The sequence below is a fragment of the Lathyrus oleraceus genome, chromosome 4, assembly GCF_024323335.1.
Source record: "Lathyrus oleraceus cultivar Zhongwan6 chromosome 4, CAAS_Psat_ZW6_1.0, whole genome shotgun sequence".
Lineage (NCBI taxonomy): Eukaryota > Viridiplantae > Streptophyta > Magnoliopsida > Fabales > Fabaceae > Lathyrus > Lathyrus oleraceus.
The window spans coordinates 184,161,819-184,178,136 of NC_066582.1; positions in this window are offsets into that span (position 1 = coordinate 184,161,819).

Below are 16,318 nucleotides of genomic sequence, written 5' to 3' on the forward strand. Positions count from 1 at the left end.
CTGGGTTAACAATTGCTTGTGTCTCTTGCATTACTATTCTCTATCTTTATCCTATTTGAATTACTCAGATATTAGTGTCGTGACATTACCTTCTACATCTCATATCTGATACCAGAATTTCAATTGGTATCAGAGCAGGCATCCTACTCTGGTTCTGGGTGAGATCTAGGGACGATACTTTCTGGTACTATGTGTCGCACCCCAAAATTTGACTTTGGCTTTGTTGACCATATCCTGATTAATCTCGTTGTCTCGTATTCATCTCAATTTCTTAAACTTCGCGTGACAACTGGTTTGATTAGGTTTTGTGTGTTTTCGTTGCTTACCGTGTTGTATTTCGTTGTTTTAGCAAAACCTGACCGATATCGTTGCCTCGTATTTATCTCGCTTATCTCTTTTGTGCGTGGCATCGCTTCGATTAGGTTTTGTGCGTTTTTATCTATTTAATTGTTTGTTTGTCGGTATTTTGACTGTATTTCGAATATATTAGAGTTTTTGTATTGTCCGATTATTTGTGATTGTGTTTGTCAGCGTTTTTGTGATGTCGTGTTGATTTTATTATTGCCTAGGGTTGTTTATTTAATTACGTGTTGTGTCGTGTGATTTAATCGAGTCTGTTTGAGTCGTGTTGTTGATTTTACTAGTTTACCGGTTTACTGGTTTATTGGTTTTAACAATTTGTCTGTTTTGCTGTGCAAATTGTCATCGTTTTTATCGCGTTCGTGTCGCTCGATTTTATCGTATTTTAATCGTGTGCCGTTAATATTATTTGTGCTTAATATTAATTGTGTTTAGTTGTTAATTAGTTTATTTAATTAGGATTAATATTATATTAGTTTGTTATTATTATTATTATATAATATATAAATATATATTATTAATTTATGTTAGATATTTTTTAGGTTTCTTATTGTTTAAGTAATCTAAATATATATTATTAATTTATGTTAGATATTTTTTAGGTTTCTTATTGTTTAAGTAATCTAAATATATATTATTAATTTATGTTAGATATTTTTTAAGTTTCTTATTGTTTAAGTAATCTAAATATATATTAGTAATTTATGTTAGATATTTTTTAGGTTTCTTATTGTTTAAGTAATCTAAATATATATTATTAATTTATGTTAGATATTTTTTAGGTTTCTTATTGTTTAAGTAATTTAAATATATATTATTAATTTATGTTAGATATTTTTTAGGTTTCTTATTGTTTAAGTAATCTAAATATATATATATATATATATATATATATATATATATATATATATATATATATATATATATATATATATATATATATATATAGGTGTGGTTAGTAAGAAAGAAAATGAGGTGGATCAGTAAGGAAAAAACCTGTGGTGAGAGAAACAGAGAATTGAAAAGAAATATTTTTCCAAAAGCATTACCGTATTTTCACTTGTTCTTCATTTTCGGTAACCCAAAATCGTCCCGATTATTCACCGAAACACAAAACCGATTTCATATCTTTGAAGTTCGTTGAGTCCAGGTCACAAATATCCAAGGTTCATTTCATTCCGGCGTCGTTTCACCGATCAAAAGCGACGTTGAAGTCAGGTACTCACGAAGGCAGCCAGCACTGCGTCGGTGACGGTTTCCAGCTTTCGGTCGATCATTTGGACGATCAGAAGTTCATCCTCTTCACACAAGGTAATATTCTTCACTTATCTCTGAAATCGGAGCCAGCACTGCGTCGGTGACGGTTTCCAGCTTTCGATCGATCATTTGGACGATCAGAAGTTCATCCTCTTCACACAAGGTAATATTCTTCACTTATCTCTGAAATCGGCAAAGTTCCGGCTTGCCGACATGTGTTTTAATATATTATTTATCTATCTATCTATATTTATATATATATATATATATATATATATATATATATATACTTTTGTCTATTATATATTATTTGTCTAAATGTACATATATATTATTTTTGTCTACTATATATTTATTGTCTCAAATATAAATATATATATATATATATATATATATATATATATATATATATATATATATATATATATATATATATATATATATATATATATTACTTTTGTTTACTAAATATTGTTTATCTTTTATTATTATTTTGCATATATGTTTTATTTAAATGTTAGTTAAATTAATTATTTGTTTAAATGTTTATTTTAATTAAATGTTTATTTATATCAAATGTTTATTTTGTCTAAAGTAAATGTTTATATTGTTTCTTATATTTGTTTATGTTGTTACTAACCGTTTCGTTTCAGTTTCAGCTCGATTAACTCCACTAACTATTCGTAATACTAACTATTCATAGCTAACTGTGTTGTAATAATTTACTTTCTCGCATTTTTTATTTTCTGTATTGTGTGTTTAATCGTATTGTTCACGTTTTATGTTAAAAAATCGAAAAATCCAAAAAAGAGAAACCCGATGCGATTCCAACGGTCGCCGTTTAAGAAACCCTTTTCACACACTCACAAGCTTACTCTTGGGCTTCCTTATAATGAGCCCATTTATTTATTGTTTCAGGGTTTAGGCTCATTCAAATCTTTGCCAGCTTTGGCTTTTCAGTTTAAAAACATTTTCAAAAGGACGTGTCAGTCTCGAAGCCTCCCGCCTAGGTCGAGCAAGAGATGGCAAGACACGCCAATCTAAAATCAACAAAACAGACTTTCCCCTTTTCTTTTGGGAGAACTACGTGGATTCTGATTTCTCCATTGCGCCTTGGAGATACGTAGGCATGAAGTCTACGACTTTATCGAGTCCAAAAACAATAAAATCAAGTTCTTTTCTCATCTCCCCAATCAAACGATCAAAGCGAAAAAAGAAAAGCATTCACATAAACATAAGCAAAAAGGTTCCTGTGGAGTACCGCAGATGTAGAGGGTGCTAATACCTTCCCTTTGCATAACCAACCCCCGAACCCGTAACTCTAAAGGGATTTATCGTTATTTTTCCCTTCCTCTTTTTGGATAAAATAAAAGACGGTGGCGACTCTTGCATTTAAAATATTTTTCAAACGGGTTAAGTTCAATCAATACTTAATCTCGTGAAAAATCCCGCCGCGACAGAATGGCGACTCTGCTGGGGAAAACAATGCTTAAACTTATTTGAGGGTTTAGCCTATCTTTGCTTGTTTATATGTTTGCTTTGTGAATATTTGCTAAATTGTATTGTTTGTAATGTTTGTTATTTTGGGTTTTGGGGGATACTTGTGATAAATCCTATACCCGGATTTGGGGCACATTTGAGATAGGATGGATGATAATTCAGGTTGACTTGATAGGAGACCATCCTTACCGAGTTGACTTGAGCCTTTGTCCGCTTGGTGGAGGCCTCTTTGAGGGTGATAGTGCTAAACAAGTCATTTGTGAGGCATTGTTGCTTTCGACGGGCCCGTGAACCCAAGGACCTTAGTTTACCTTTACCCCATCTTGGCCTTACTTAGGATGTGATGCGGTGACCACTTCGGACCAAAAGTCTGGTTTGGTTGATACGCGATATCACACTCAAGCGAGATTCTTTTGAGAATAATATTGGAAAGCGAGCAGTTGCTTAACCCGGTATTATCCGAAGAAGGATCCATAACCTTGGGAACTTTTAGAACCCGTTTGGCAGGTGAACCTTAGAACTTATCTTGGGGCTTTGTCCTAAACTCCATGCTGGTGATGAACTTTGAGCCTTGTATTGTTTGACCATGTTTGTGTTTGTTGCATTCATGCATGACATGCATTCATTCCCATCATTTCAACCTTTTTCCAAGGAACTTAAAGTGAGGATTGCAAATATTGCAGGAAACATGGATTTTGGACGGAGAAGTGTGAAAAAGTACAATCTCATCAATCCAAAGATAGATGAACTAAAGAAACTGGTTTCTTCGATCGCAGATCCTATTGGTTTCAGAGACAGATATGGGGCACTTATATCTTTATTGACACTTAGGATGGAAGAAGGGTTATTGCAGACATTAGTACAGTTCTATGATCCAGTCTATCACTGTTTCACATTCCCAGACTATCAACTCATGCCTACATTGGAAGAGTATGCCCAATTGCTTCACATCCCAGTTGCTGATACAGTTCCTTTCTCTGGTTCAGAAAAGTTACCCGAGCACAGTTCTCTTGCAAAAGTGTTGTACATGAAGAAGTCAGAATTCAAGAATAACTTCACCATCAAAGGAGGACTTCCAGGTTTCATTGCCAAGTTCTTAATGGGGAAGGTTTCTTATTTTGCCAGTCAAGGTTGTGATATTATTGTGGAGCATCTGTTCGCCTTGTTGATCTACGGTTTGTTACTATTTCCTAATATTGAAGGTTTTGTGGATTCATATGCTATACGCATCTTCCTAAGTGGTAATCCTGTTCCAACTTTGCTCGGAGACACCTATCATTCCATCCATTACCGTACTTTGAAAGGAGGAGGAACCATAGTCTCCTGTATACCGTTACTCTACAAATGGTTTGTCTCTCATCTTCCTAAGTCAGCTACTTTTTGGGATCGCAAGTCAGGACTTCAGTGGTCACAGAGGATTATGTCTCTTACCCAGTCAGATATTGCATGGTATAGTAGAGTTTTAGACGATGTGAAGATCATTGATAGTTGCGGGGAGTTCCCCAATGTGCCCCTCATGGGCACAAAGGGAATCATTTCTTATAATCCAGTACTTGCTAGGAGACAACTCGGTTACCCTATGAAGGACAAGCCTCCTAACATTCTTTTAGAAGGTATTTTCTTGAGGGATAACGAGGAGGACCCTACCATGAAAGAGAGAGTAGTAAGAGCTTGGCATCGTGTTTGTCGCAAAGGGAGACTTGAATTGGGTAAGAAAGATTGTACCTCCTATGAGCCGTACCTCCAGTGGATCAGAGCCAGAGCTATACAGTTGAAAATGCCATACCCACATCATGATCCTATCAAACCCGCTCCGTTGAAGACCCCCTACCTTCCGCTAGATGACAAAGAAGAACTCCAAGCCACCTTGGAGAGGGTCAAGAAAGAGAGAGACGCTTGGAAGGATAAGGCCCAGGTGCTCGAAATGGAAAATGAAGAACTTCAGAGACAGTTAAAGGAGCAGAGTGGAGAAGATCGTGCAGGTAAACGTCCAAGGGTGCAAGAGGATTTATTTCCCTCAGGCACAACAGATTACTCCCAGATTCCACAGTCCTCAGGTGCATGGAAAGGTCTTGTAGACAGTTTGGTGAAGGAGAAAGCTTTTATGCAGAAAGCCTATGAAGAAAGAATTGAGAGACTTGAAGGACAACTCCTACTTGTTTATGCTCGTCCTGATGACACATGTCCTTAAATGGTTTTCTTGGTTGTATTTTGGGTTGATAACTTTGTTTTGTTATCAAAAATGTTTGCAATTCTATCTTTTCCTTCACTTAGAGTTCTTTGGAAAATCATTCATTTTGCATATCCATGCATCACGTGCATACAGGTTGTCTGTCTTGGTCCAGTCTTCTAACAGTTGCTTCCCGCCAGCAGATCCATTTCAAGCTGACGCATAATTACAACACAAGAGCCAACTACAAAAGAAGAATGGATGAATTCCAGGATCAGTTTGCGGAATTACAAAAAGAGATAAAAGCTCTTCGAGGGAAAGACAGAATGGCGACTGGAGTAGTTATGAAGAACTGGACCGCAGTTGACATCCCACATTGTGTCCACATATCAAAGTAATTAAGCTTTTCAGTTTTAAAAAATCTTCCGCTTTAGCCCAAAGCGCGAAGCATTAATTTTGTAAAATGGGCACTTTTGTCAAAAACGTATTATCCATGAAAAAGATCTTTTGTGTTCCTATACACTTGTGTCCTTTTATCTTTTCAGCTTTTTCGGAAAATGGTAACACAAAAAACCTTAAAAAGAACACATTTTTGCATGTCATGGTCAGTCCTCTAAAAACAATTGTTTGTACAGGTTACTTAAACCCGTTGAACACAATGACATCATGCCCTCTCCCAACTTTGAACATTCTGTATTCGAAGCTGAAGAGGAAGAGTGGGATGAGATTCCAGAAGAGGTCGCCCGCCAGCTTGAAAATGAAGAAGACACTATTCAGCCATACAAGGAGCCTTTGGAAACAGTCAACTTGGGTTCGGAAGAAAATGTGAAAGAAGTCAAAATTGGAGCATTGTTATCCCCACAGGTCAAGGAGCAATTGATCAGCCTGTTGAAAGAGTATGTAGATGTGTTTGCTTGGTCTTATCAAGATATGCCTGGTCTCGACACTGACATCGTAGAGCACAAGCTACCTTTGAAGCCAGAATGTCCACCGGTAAAACAGAAATTAAGAAGAACACATCCATATATGGCCGTCAAGATTAAAGAAGAAGTTCTAAAGCAAATAGATGTTGGTTTTCTTGCCACTTCAGTGTATCCAGAGTGGATAGCAAATATTGTGCCAGTTCCTAAGAAGGACGGGAAGGTACGAATGTGTGTCGACTATCGTGACTTAAATAGAGCAAGCCCAAAGGATGATTTCCCCCTGCCTCACATTGACATGTTGGTAGACAATACAACAAAGTTTGACATATTCTCCTTCATGGACGGATTCTCCGGGTATAACCAGATCAAAATGGCTCCCGAAGACATGGAAAAAACTACATTCATAACACCATGGGGAACATTCTGTTATCAAGTGATGCCGTTTGGGTTGAAGAACGCAGGTGCTACTTACCAGCGAGCCATGACAACGCTCTTTCACGACATGATGCACAAAAAGATTGAGGTTTATGTGGATGACATGATCGCGAAGTCTCGTTCAGAAGAAGGTCACTTAGTAGATCTATTGAAGCTGTTTCAACGATTGAGGAAGTTCCGTCTTCGCCTCAATCCGAACAAATGCACATTTGGCGTCAGGTCAAGTAAACTCTTGGGCTTCATTGTCAGCCAAAAAGGCATTGAAGTTGATCCAGATAAAGTAAAAGCTATCCAAGAGATGCCCGCACCAAAAACAGAAAGGCAAGTGAGAGGTTTTCTAGGACGATTGAATTACATATCCCGGTTTATTTCTCACATGACTGCCACTTGTGAACCTAGCTTCAAATTGCTGAGAAAGAGTCAGAATTGTGTTTGGACAGAGGATTGTCAGAAAGCATTTGACAGTATCAAAGAGTACCTCATGGAGCCTCCTATCTTGTTACCACCTGTTGCTGGAAGACCGTTGGTTATGTATTTGACAGTGCTTGAGAATTCTATGGGCTGTATTCTGGGTCAACAAGACGAAACTGGAAAGAAAGAGCATGCCATTTACTACTTAAGCAAGAAATTTACTGACTGTGAATCACGATACTCCTTACTCGAGAAGACATGTTGTGCATTGGCTTGGGCTGCTAAGAGATTGAGGCAGTATATGTTAAGTCACACCACTTGGTTGATATCCAAAATGGATCCAATCAAGTACATTTTTGAGAAGCCTGCACTCACTGATAAGATTGCAAGATGGCAGATGTTGTTGTCAGAATACGACATTGAGTATCATACCCAGAAAGCTATCAAGAGCAGTGTGTTGGCTGAGTACCTTGCTCACAAACCCGTTGAAGATCACGATGATAATGAGGATGAGTTTCCTGATGAAGATGTCATGTTCCTAAAATCCAGAGATTGTAAAGAGCCACTTCCTGAAGAAGGGCCTGAACCAGATTCTCAATGGGGTTTAGTATTTGATGGAGCTTCCAACGTTTATGGACATGGAGTAGGTGCAGTCATTATCACTCCAGAAGGTTCTCATATTCCTTTCACGGCAAGAATTTGCTTTGAATGTACAAACAACATTGCTGAATATGAAGCCTGTATCATGGGTCTTGAAGAAGCCATTGACCTCCGCATCAAAAATCTTACTGTTTATGGTGACTCAGCGTTAGTTATCAATCAGATCAAAGGAGAATGGGAAACACGCCACCCTGGCTTGATCCCATACAAAGAATATGCAAGAAGATTGTTGACTTTCTTCACCAAGGTTGAATTGCATCACATTCCTCAGGATGAGAATCATATGGCGGATGCTCTAGCTACGTTGTCTTCAATGTATCAAGTGGGTTTTCCAAACGAAGTACCCAGAATTGTGATCAAGCGACTTGATAGACCAGCACATGTGTTTACAGTTGAGGCCAGTTTTGATGATAAACCATGGTACCACGATATCAAGCATTTCCTTCAGACTCAGGAGTATCCTCTTGGAGCAACAGAAAAAGATAAAAAGACTTTGAGAAGATTGTCAGGCAGTTTCTTCCTTAATCAGAATGTGCTCTATAAGAGGAATTATGACATGGTCTTACTCAGATGTGTTGACAAAAAGGAAGCAGAAATGTTGATGAAAGAAGTTCACGAGGGGTCCTTTGGTACTCATGTAAACGGCCACTCTATGTCAAGAAAGATGTTGAGAGCTGGTTACTACTGGTTGACCATGGAATCAGATTGCTGCAAATTTGTAAAGAAGTGTCATAAATGTCAGATCTACGCTGATAAGGTTCATGTACCACCAACCTTTTTGAATGTGATTTCTGCTCCTTGGCCATTCTCAATGTGGGGCTTTGACATGATCGGTATGATTGAACCCAAAGCTTCCAACGGACACCGTTTCATTCTCGTGGCAATTGATTACTTCACCAAATGGGTGGAAGCAGCTTCGTATGCAAAGGTGACAAAGCAAGTGGTGGTCAGATTCATAAAAAATAATCTCATTTGCCGATATGGCATTCCAAACAAGATCATCACTGACAATGGCTCCAATCTGAACAACAAAATGATGGATGAATTATGTGAAAGTTTCAGGATCGAGCATCACAACTCTTCTCCTTACCGTCCCAAGATGAATGGGGCAGTTGAAGCTGCAAATAAGAATATCAAGAAGATCATTCAAAAGATGGTTGTTACCTACAAAGATTGGCATGAAATGCTGCCTTTTGCACTACACGGATATAGAACATCAGTCCGTACTTCAACTGGGGCAACCCCATTTTCACTTGTATACGGTATGGAAGCTGTGTTACCGATAGAGGTTGAAATTCCATCAATGAGGATACTAATGGAAACTCAGTTGTCAGAGGCTGAATGGTGTCAAAGTAGATACGATCAGTTGAATTTGATTGAAGAAAAAAGAATGACTGCCTTGTGCCATGGACAGTTATATCAAAAGAGAATGAAGCAGGCATTTGATAGGAAGGTTAAGCCGAGAGAATTCAAAGAGGGTGACCTTGTGCTCAAGAAGATGATACTATTTCACAATGATTCTAGGGGCAAGTGGACTCCTAACTATGAAGGACCCTATGTTGTCAAGAAAGCCTTCTCAGGCGGTGCTTTAATTCTTACAAACATGGATGGTGAAGAGCTTCCACGTCCCGTGAATACAGATGCAGTCAAGAAATACTTCGCCTAAAAAATGAAAAGAACAGCTCGCTAAGTTGAAAACCCGAAAGGGCGGCTTAGGCAAAAATGAGCGTCTCGGTGGACTGAAAACCTGAAAGGGCGGTCCAAGCAGAAATTAGAGACATAAAAAAACAAAGAGAATATTATCCCGGTAGATTGAAAACCCGAAAGGGCAATCTAGGCAAAAGTTAGGGATTTCAGGCAAGTAACTGCATAACAGAGATAAGATCATTGAAGTATCAGAATATTTTCAACAGTTCTCCAACTTTCTCAAGGCTGCAATACAGGTCAAAAGTGGAAGAGAGAATGATGTCATTGTAGTTCAACGTACCCTTTTTCCACGAAATTACCATTTTCCAATTTGTAAAGATCTATGGAATCACGCTGTTGGCTGATTACCATCCTATCAAATAAATTTGAGCCTTTCTATATTTCTTGGCACTCTTAATTTTCATTTCAATTTACGAAAGTTCTTTTACTTTGACAGATATGTTTTGAAACAAAAGTTTTGAATTAAAAACAGTTTTTGAAAAATATAAAGATTATTTATTTTGATTTGTGGACATCAATAAAAGGATTGAGACATGTGGTCCCAGTAATTCTGAAATCATGTGATTCCAACTAGACATGTTCATATTACTATCCTTATATGTATATGATGAAAAATCTCCACAGGTGTCTTGGCAGTAATATTTCTCCAGCAGAGGTTGTGATTCTGGATATCCCCAGCTATGCTTCCTAGTTTTCCTCAAGAGATCATGCAAGAAATATTTCAAGAAGTTTATTCCCTTCACTTGGGGCATGAAGACTCCCCAGTTAATTGATCATGAAGACTCCCCAGTTTAATTGATCATGAAGACTCTCCGGTTAATTGATCATGAAGACTTTGATCCAGGTTTTAAGTTACAGATTTGGCCTATGGGATTACTACAGGTATTTCCCTAGTAATTTATTAAAGCGGGATCAGCAATGTCCCCAGCAGAGGATGAGAAGGAAGATTTGATTTCCCTGAGCAGGAGTAATACAGAGGTCTCCATCCCTCAGCGAGTGAAGAAAGTTGATATTCAGAAACTACAGGGAATCTCCTGTTGTTCTCTGTCCATTCAATAGAAGGATATGTCTCCTCCTCAGTAATGTTTTGTAGTAAAAGAAGAGTGTGTTATGCATTTTAAGCAAATTCAAGAATTGCAGGATTTCTCCTAAATTCTCATTTATATTCAAAGGTCAGACATCACTGTTCCCCGGCAGAGTCTCCTAGAGGAAAGATCTCGTAACCAGATATTAGACACCATAATCCCCTGCAGAGTCTTCAGATACAGAAAGTCTCCATGATAATTAAAGCAAAAAAATCAAGGATAGATTTCCCCTATATTCTTATTCCCTGGAAAGATACCACCTATCCCCAGCGGACTTTATCCCCAGCGGAGTCTTCCAGAAGAATAATCCCTTCTGCATTATCAGCAAATTCAAGAATTGCAGGACTTCTCTTACAATATCATCTTATTTCCAGAGGATAACACCTTGTATCCCCAGCGGAGTCCTCAGAAAGGTCCAATCCTCATATACCTCACAAATTCAAGAACCACAGGGAATCTCCTGCATTTTTGAAGTAGAAGGCATCTCCATTCTTCTACGGATACCTCAGCAGAGACAGACTTTTAAAGAAACCTGGATATGGTGCTCTTGTACCAATTCCCCAGCAAGTCTTTGTACTACTCCCTAGCGAGTCTCAGTGCAAATCTCCAGCAAGTCCTTATGCAGCTGTTAACATTTTTAGTTATTCCTAGTTTTGTCTGTCCATCATGCATTCATTACTAAATATTCATGCATATCTATGACATATCATGCTTGCATTCATATGCACCTTGTTTCCTTGTTTATATTGTGGGTTGAGTCAATCTCTCCATATAGAGTATCCTCATAAGCAGCAAAATACCTTTTATTGGTCATGTTCCCCACAGAGATCTATGCCTCGTGGAAGATGGTTGTTTCAGTTGTAAATCCTGATGAGTTCATTCCTCTTCAGTTGAAGTCTTGTTTGACCGTTTCATTCTAGTTCTATCCTAGTTTGAACCTCGTGTCTCCAGATAAAGCTCAGAAATTGCCAGTAAAAGAAGGCAACAATATAGTCTTTGTGACTCTCATTCAGTAAAACAGACATGACAGATATTGTGTCCAAGTCCTTTATACCTTCATCTTTGAGTTGGTACCCGTTACAAACTTGAGTTACCTACATCCATGAGTGGTAACCTTTGTTATCCCTCGGATAAATTAATTACTATCTCCATCTATGAGTTGATAACATCCTCACAGAAAGTTCCATGGTTCTACCTGCAACTTTGAGCTGGTAGCGTGCTTTCGTCTTTGAGTTTAGCACAGATTCCTTTTGATTCCACCTTCGTCTTTGAGTTGGTGAAGTACCTTCAACTTTGAGCTGGTAATATGCATTCATCTTTGAGTTCGCACATTTTCCTGTGATTCCATCTTCGTCTTTGGGTTGATGGAGAACCTTCATCTATGAGTAGGGTATGTTTGATCCTTGTTGAACTGATAGTGTGCTTTCATCTTTGAGTCTGCACAGATAACTTCTGATTCCATCTTCGTCTTTGAGTGGATGGAGTACCTTTATCTATGAGTTAGGTACATTTTGTCCTTCCACCGTCATCTTTGAGTCGGTAATGATAAACATCTCCAGGAAAATATGTTCTAAATTCTTTTAAACACCTTTGTCAATGAATCGGTGGTTGCCTTCAACTTTGAGTCAGCATTTCTCTGTCTACCTCATCAATGAGTTGGTAGTGTGCATTCAACTGTAAGTCTGCACAATGATCCTTAGATCTGATTCTTCATCTACACCATCATCAATGAGTTGGAATTTGATTTCTCTAGCAGTGTTATTATCAATCTTTTGAAGCTTGCCTTCAACTTTGAGTTGGCATGTCCTGTTTACCTCATCAATGAGTGGGTAGTGAGCTGTCAACCATGAGTCAACGCAGTTCAATTCTTATTATGCCCTTGTTATACCTTCATCCTTGAGTTGGTATTCATCTTTTCTGTTACCTCCATCTTTGAGTTGGTAATGTACTGTCACATCAGTACTCTTGTTATATTGATCTTTTCCCACTTTCATCTATGAGATAGTGATGTATCGTCATGCATTGAGCCGATATCTCTTTTCCTCCTATTTTCCATCTATGAATAGGTAGTGAATCTTCCCCAGCTGAGTGTTCTCAGTGTTTACCTTCATGCATTGAGTCGGTGTATGTCCTTCCCCAGTAGAGTTTGCACTCCTGTGTCTCTGTGTCTGTCTGTATTTTGCATCATGCATACATGCATTTGCGGTCAAATTTTGTGGCGTTTGTCATATTTAATTACCTTACGCCATTCGATAGCCTCCGGCTATCTGGCCTAAGTTAATTAAATAGGGGCATCTGTCGCACCCCAAAATTTGACTTTGGCTTTGTTGACCATATCCTGATTAATCTCGTTGTCTCGTATTCATCTCAATTTCTTAAACTTCGCGTGACAACTGGTTTGATTAGGTTTTGTGTGTTTTCGTTTCTTACCGTGTTGTATTTCGTTGTTTTAGCAAAACCTGGCCGATATCGTTGCCTCGTATTTATCTCGCTTATCTCTTTTGTGCGTGGCATCGCTTCGATTAGGTTTTGTGCATTTTTATCTATTTAATTGTTTGTTTGTCGGTATTTTGACTGTATTTCGAATATATTAGAGTTTTCGTATTGTCCGATTATTTGTGATTGTGTTTGTCAGCGTTTTCGTGATGTCGTGTTGATTTTATTATTGCCTAGGGTTGTTTATTTAATTACGTGTTGTGCCGTGTGATTTAATCGAGTCTGTTTGAGTCGTGTTGTTGATTTTACTGGTTTACCGGTTTACTGGTTTATTGGTTTTATTAATTTGTCTGTTTTGCTGTGCAAATTGTCATCATTTTTATCACGTTCGTGTCGCTCGATTTTATCGTATTTTAATCGTGTGCCGTTAATATTATTTGTGCTTAATATTAATTGTGTTTAGTTGTTAATTAGTTTATTTAATTAGGATTAATATTATATTAGTTTGTTATTATTATTATATAATATATAAATATATATTATTAACTTATGTTAGATATTTTTTAGGTTTCTTATTGTTTAAGTAATCTAAATATATATTATTAATTTATGTTAGATATTTTTTAGGTTTCTTATTGTTTAAGTAATCTAAATATATATTATTAATTTATGTTAGATATTTTTTAGGTTTCTTATTGTTTAAGTAATCTAAATATATATTAGTAATTTATGTTAGATATTTTTTAGGTTTCTTATTGTTTAAGTAATCTAAATATATATTATTAATTTATGTTAGATATTTTTTAGGTTTCTTATTGTTTAAGTAATCTAAATATATATATATATATATAGGTGTGGTTAGTAAGAAAGAAAAGAAGGAGGTGGATCAGTAAGGAAAAAACGTGTGGTGAGAGAAACAGAGAATTGAAAAGAAATATTTTTCCAAAAGCATTACCGTATTTTCACTTGTTCTTCATTTTCGGTAACCCAAAATCGTCCCGATTATTCACCGAAACACAAAACCGATTTCATATCTTTGAAGTTCGTTGAGTCCAGGTCACAAATATCCAAGGTTCATTTCATTCCGGCGTCGTTTCACCGATCAAAAGCGACGTTGAAGTCAGGTACTCACGAAGGCAGCCAGCACTGCGTCGGTGACGGTTTCCAGCTTTCGGTCGATCCTTTGGACGATCAGAAGTTCATCCTCTTCACACAAGGTAATATTCTTCACTTATCTCTGAAATCGGAGCCAACACTGCGTCGGTGGCGGTTTCCAGCTTTCGATCGATCATTTGGACGATCAGAAGTTCATCCTCTTCACACAAGGTAATATTCTTCACTTATCTCTGAAATCGGCAAAGTTCCGGCTTGCCGACATGTGTTTTAATATATTATTTATCTAAATATATATATATATATATATATATATATATATATATATATATATATATATATATATATATATATATATATATATTACTTTTGTCTATTATATATTATTTGTCTAAATGTACATATATATTATTTTTGTCTACTATATATTTATTGTCTAAAATATAAATATATATATATATATATATATATATATATATATATATATATATATATATATATATATATATATATATATATATATATATATATATATATATATATATATATATATATATATATTACTTTTGTTTACTAAATATTGTTTATCTTTTATTATTATTTTGCATATATGTTTTATTTAAATGTTAGTTAAATTAATTATTTGTTTAAATGTTTATTTTAATTAAATGTTTATTTATATCAAATGTTTATTTTGTCTAAAGTAAATGTTTATATTGTTTCTTATATTTGTTTATGTTGTTACTAACCGTTTCGTTTCAGTTTCAGCTCGATTAACTCCACTAACTATTCGTAATACTAACTATTCATAGCTAACTGTGTTGTAATAATTTACCTTCTCGCATTTTTTATTTTCTGTATTGTGTGTTTAATCGTATTGTTCACGTTTTATGTTAAAAAATCGAAAAATCCAAAAAAGAGAAACCCGATGCGATTCCAATGGTCGCCGTTTAAGAAACCCTTTTCACACACTCACAAGCTTACTCTTGGGCTTCCTTATAATGAGCTCATTTATTTATTGTTTCAGGGTTTAGGCTCATTCAAATCTTTGCCAGCTTTGGCTTTTCAGTTTAAAAACATTTTCAAAAGGACGTGTCAGTCTCGAAGCCTCCCGCCTAGGTCGAGCAAGAGATGGCAAGACACGCCAATCTAAAATCAACAAAACAGACTTTCCCCTTTTCTTTTGGGAGAACTACGTGGATTCTGATTTCTCCATTGCGCCTTGGAGATACGTAGGCATGAAGTCTACGACTTTATCGAGTCCAAAAACAATAAAATCAAGTTCTTTTCTCATCTCCCCAATTAAACGATCAAAGCGAAAAAAGAAAAGCATTCACATAAACATAAGCAAAAAGGTTCCTGTGGAGTACCGCAGATGTAGAGGGTGCTAATACCTTCCCTTTGCATAACCAACCCCCGAACCCGTAACTCTAAAGGGATTTATCGTTATTTTTCCCTTCCTCTTTTTGGATAAAATAAAAGACGGTGGCGACTCTTGCATTTAAAATATTTTTCAAACGGGTTAAGTTCAATCAATACTTAATCTCGTGAAAAATCCCGCCGCGACACTATGGAGAGAGATGGAGGATCTGTTCACAGACCACCAATTTTGGATGGATCCAACTTTTACTACTGGAAACCTCGAATGTTAGCCTTCCTAAAATCTCTGGATAATAAGGCTTGGAAGGCTGTGTTAACAGGCTGGGAACATCCAGTTGTTACCAAGAATGGAGAAGCTACTGCTGATAAATAGGCTGAAGAACAATGGACCAAGGAGGAGGATGACTTAGCCCTTGGGAACTCTAAAGCATTGAATGCTATATTCAATGGTGTAGATAAGTATACCTTCAGATTGGTAAACAACTGTGAAGTGGCTAAAGATGCTTGTGACATTCTCAAAACCACTCATGAAGGCACCTCTAGAGTGAAGATGTCTAGACTGCAGCTGCTCACTACCAAGTTTGAAAATTTAAGGATGAAAGAAGATGAAAATATTCATGAATTTCATATGAATATCCTTGAAATTGCTAATGCCTCAGGAGCCCTGGGTGAGAAGATGTCAGATGAAAAATTAGTGAGGAAAATACTCAGGTCAGTCCCTAAGAGATTTTCCATGAAAGTGACAGCCATAGAAGAGTCTCAAGACATTTCCAATATGAGAGTTGGTGAGCTAATTGGATCCCTTCAAACATTTGAGATGGGAATGTGTGATGGATCTTAAAAGAAAGCCAAAAGCATAGCATTCAAGTCAAACACTGAGG